The sequence below is a fragment of the Macadamia integrifolia genome, unplaced genomic scaffold (genome assembly GCF_013358625.1).
Source record: "Macadamia integrifolia cultivar HAES 741 unplaced genomic scaffold, SCU_Mint_v3 scaffold164, whole genome shotgun sequence".
In the NCBI taxonomy this organism is placed as follows: Eukaryota; Viridiplantae; Streptophyta; class Magnoliopsida; order Proteales; family Proteaceae; genus Macadamia; species Macadamia integrifolia.
The window spans coordinates 430,768-435,767 of NW_024868286.1; positions in this window are offsets into that span (position 1 = coordinate 430,768).

The following is a 5,000-nucleotide window of genomic DNA, read 5'->3' on the forward strand; positions in this document are numbered from 1 at the left end:
GAATGGCCCAAGTGTTGCCTAGATGTGCCCATGCTGCCCACAACTGTTGCCCAAGTGTGCAACCAAGTGTGCCTGTGCATGCTCTCGAATGCCCCAAGTGTCGCCTTAAATGTGCCTATACGTGCCCGCAAGTGTTGAATAAGTGTGTCTAAGCGTGCACCCCAGTGTAGCCCAAGTGTCGCTTAATTGTGCTCTTGAATGCCGCAAGTGTGCACATATACGTGCCCATGACAATAACAACGCGTGCCCCCCTAAGGGTGCCTAAGTGCATATGAAGGCAGTGCACGAGGCGGCAGTACCGCACGCAGGGCCGCACAATGTGCGTGCATGGTGGCAGGCATGGCTGCACTACCGCGCGGAAGGCTGCTGGCATGGACGCAAAAGGCGTAGGCATCGCCGAGGGTAAGGTTGCACTAGTGCGCTAAGTCTGCTAGCGTCGAGGCAGGCTACCGCGCGCATGGATGCGAGCGTTGCTGCAATACCGCACACATGGTTGCACGCAACCTCGGGCACGGTTGGGGGTAAGGTTCCACTATCGCGCGCAGGGGTGCAGGCTACCGCGCGCACATGGCTGGGGGCAAAGGTTCACACCGCGCGTAAGGCAGCAGGCAACAATACACATTGCTGCTGGAAAGGCTGCTCAACCGCACAAAAGGTGGTAGGCCTGGGTGCACATGGCGGATGGCAATGGTGCGGGCAGCGCGCGCAGGGCTGTTGCACGTGCCGCACTTCCACGCACATGGCTGCGACCACGGCTGCACAAGCCTCGCACATGGTTTGGCGCGTGGCAACACATGCACAAGCCACGCACATGCACGGATGATTGCGCGCATGGCGCACATGACACGCAGATGGCTGCACAGTCGTGCCCAAGGTTGCGTTCCACGCCGCACATGCCGCGCTTCTGGCCGCACTAACTCGCGCAAGGTTGCTTGCATGGCCGCACATGCCGCGCCCCTTGCTGCCCTAGCGCTCGCAAGATTGCATGCATTGCTTCACACCGCCCCCTAGGTCGCATGCATGGCTGCATGTGCCACGCCCATCGCTTCGTCGTCGCTCGCTAGGTTTCGGGATTGGCCGGAAGAGCCACGCAAGAGGTTGCAGGCACGGCTGCACCACCGCGTGCAAGGTTGCATTGCGTGGTCCACATGCACCGCCCATGAGTGCACTACCGTGAGCAAGTTCACTGGCACGGCCTCCCATGCATCGATATTGGTGGCTTGCATGGCCGCATATGCCACGGGCTTTTCGGCACATGGCTCGCGTAAGGTTGCACGCATAGCCGCACCATCGATCCCAGGTCTAGTCTTCCATGCACATAGCCGCACGCACGTGGCTCACACATGGGTGCTTCCGTGGCCCCCATGATCCATGTAACAGAGGCTCATTTGCGGCCTTCGGCTGCACACGAGGCACCGACTGCTGCACACGCCAAGGCCATGCCCGCACAACGTAGTTTGGGTCTTTAAATCATGTTGTGCGAAACATCCCTTTGGGTTAGAAAAGCCATGCAATTGGCTATTTGGAACCCAAAGTACAATCATTTTCAATTAAACCCCGCATTTCCATTTTTTTGGGTATTTTTCGTAATGTTTCAATCATAAAATAATAAAAAATACCAAAATATGTTGGAATGGTCCAATATTTTTTCAGAACATTCTATCAACCTTTGGAAGACATCCGAAATTTAGTTTTCAGAAAAATACATTAAAATGGGTTTTTCATAGTTTTTTGAATTTAATATGTTTTTTAATATTAAAAAATTAATAAAAAAATAAATATTTATCCAAAGATGGCGATTTTGGTATAAAAATAATCTTTGGATTTTTCCTTAATTTCTTACCAAGTTTCATTTGATTTGGATATTTATAGCTCAAAAAATAGAACGGTATATTTTTGGGGGGTGGTCATGTCTCCTTCTGGAAATGGACAAAGAGAATAAGAGCTACCTTGAGGGAGGGGGGTGTCACTCCCAGGGTGGTTTTTGAGGGGCCGCACCGAGGGGCAGCAGACGATGAGGGGGCATGGTAGGCAATCCGAAAAGACCCATGGCATGGTAAAAGAAGTGAAATGGCACGTGGGTTTCGATGTGTTGGCCCTTGGTGTGCGCTGAGGCCTGCCACTGCGTGCGGCTAGACGTGCATGGCCGCCTTCCTTCCGTGCCATGTGCCCGCAGCTGCTGTAACTTGTGCCAGTGGCGGCAGAGCATGCTCTACGAAGGTGGACGTGCTTGCGAATGGCGAGCCCTTCTGTCATGCAACACCGCCCCCTTCTTCCGCATGGCCTTGCCCGCCATCGTGGGCTGCTGGGCGCACATGGACGGGTACCATACGCTGTCACGCCCCAACTTCTGGTGCCACATGTGCCCCTCGACGCATAGCATTTCCAAGGAAGGTGTGGTTTGTGAGAACATGTACATGGCGCGTCCGTCCCGACAGTCTTCCCCTCTGCCGCACACAGTTGCTTGCCAGTGTGTGTTGCTGGGCACGTAGGGCTACCTGCCTTGCGCTGCAGTGCCTCCACATCTTGCGCCGTATGTGTCAAACGCCGTATAGCATGACCAAGAGTGGCATCGCCTGTGCAAGACACATTCACGGTATGTTGGTTTCGAAGATTTTGCCCTTGGTGTGCGTTGCGCCTGCCACGGCGTGCTGCTTTGCCCTCGTGGTTGCCTAATATATGCCGCAATGCCACGACGGATGTTGCCTCCTGCGGTCGTAGCCGCAACGAAAGCCCAACAAAGGCTTGGCATGTATGTGAAAACAAGTACATGGCTCGTTTGTCCAGGTGGTCAGCCTATCTGCCGCACGCCAATGCCAGCAACCATGTGCTGCTGGGTGCCCTTCGCTCCCTACCTACCGCTACCATGCCCCCACTATTGCTGACACGTGTCCGTGGCTGCATAGCAGTTTCTAGAGAGGCATGGCATTTGAAAACAAGGAAATGGTCAATGCGTCCCGATGTTCAGCCCCTCTTCCGCACACCGTTGCCTGCCACCCTGGGCTGATTGGTGCGCAAGGGTTCCTACCTTGTGCTACCGTGCCCCCACAGCTACCGCCAGATGCACCCGCAGCCGCATGGCATGTCCGAGATAGGCTTGGCATGTGAAAATCACCATCAAGGCACGTTGGTTCTGATGATTGCCTTCGATGTGCGCTATGGCCTGCCATGGAGTGCTGTTGGGTGTGCATGGCTCCTTGCATATCTGCTGCCACATATACCAGTAGCCACACAGCATTTCCAAGAGTTGCATGGCATGTGAAGGACAGCAACATGGCATGAGGGTCAGGATAATTAGCCGCTTGTTTTGCACCTTGGCCGGCCAATGCTTGCTGGTGGGTTTGCATGGCTGCCTGCACACTGTAGTTACACCCTCATTGCAGCCTACTGCAACTTTTGCTAGTTTTGTACAGCATGCCCAAGGGAGTCATGGCATGTGAAAAACGTGCAAATGAAGCATTGGCCCCGTTGATTAATCCCTTCTAGGCACTGTGGTAGTTTGACGTGCTTTGCTTCCTTCCATGTGTAGTTGTGCTAGTGCCACTGTTTACGAGCGTGGTCGAAGTCACACATTTGCACCCTTCTTTGCTTTATGGCTTGTTGTCATATGTAGGTCATGGTGCAAGGGGTGGGGTGTTATCTACATTTGACGGAATCATTGGTCAAGTCAATGTGCACAATAAATATTTGGTTGGTCCCTCCCCCCCATCCCATTGTTTTTTGTTTTTTTAAATTGCACTATCGTGGGTTTGTTGCTTGCAAGGGTTTTTTCATGGTCGGTTTTGTGGCCTAAGCTATTTGGAGAAGTGCATTTCTAAGTCGGGCCTAGGTGTGGAGGTGCTTGCATGCCTTTTTGCCTCAAGTGTTGTAATACAAAAATGACGTGTGGGTCTCTGGAGAACATAGGTTGCAAGCTTGTAGGTGGTGGTAGATCATGATTCCCTCCCCCCTCCTTGCTTTTAAAAAAATCTCCATTCTCGTGGGTATGTTGCTTGCAAGAGTTTTGTCATGCTCGGTTTTGTGGCATTTTGGTATTGGGAGGAATGCATTTCTAAGTCGTGCCTAGGTGCGGAGGTGTTTGCGTCCTCATGCCGCAAGTGTTATAATGCGACATTAACGTGGGTCTCTGGAGAACATAGGTTTGCAAGCTTGTAGGTGGAGACAGATCACGAGTCCCTCCCCCTCCCCTGCCCCCACTTTTGTTTTTAAAAAGAAAATTACATTCTCGTGGGTTTGTTGCTTGCAAGAGTTTTTTCCCATGCTCGATTTTGTGGCCTTTATGGTATTTGGAGAAATACGTTTCTAAGTCGTGCCTGGGTGCGGAGGTATTTGCATGCCTCCTGCCGCAAGTGTTATGATGCGACATTAACGTGGGTCTCTGGAGAACATAGGTTTGCAAGGTTGCAGGTGGAGACAGATCACGAGTCCCTCCACTTTCCCCTCCCCCCCCCCACACTTTTGTTTTTAAAAAGAAAATTGCAAGCTTGTAGGCAGAGATAGATCTCAAGTCCCTCGACCCCTGTTGATTGTTGTGATTTTCGTGCTTAGCGGGGCTATTGATTTTTCTTCTACCAAATCCTTATTACGTTGTAGTAGGTTTGGCGGTGGATTGTGTCGGTAGTGGACGCAATGCGCGTGAGTGGCTATTGTTTTTCTTGCGTGCACCCATCCCATTGTTTTTTGTCTTTTTAAATTGCACTATCGTGGGTCTGTTGCTTGCAAGGGTTTTTCCATGGTCGGTTTTGTGGCCTATGCTATTTGGAGAAGTGCATTTCTAAGTTGGGCCTAGGTGTGGAGGTGCTTGCATGCCTTTTTGCGTCAAGTGTTGTAATACAACAATGACGTGTGGGTCTCTGGAGAACATAGGTTGCAAACTTGTAGGTGGTGGTAGATCATGATTCCCTCCCCCCTCCTTGCTTTTAAAAAAATCTCCATTCTCGTGGGTATGTTGCTTGCAAGAGTTTTGTCATGCTCGGTTTTGTGGCCTTTTGGTATTGGGA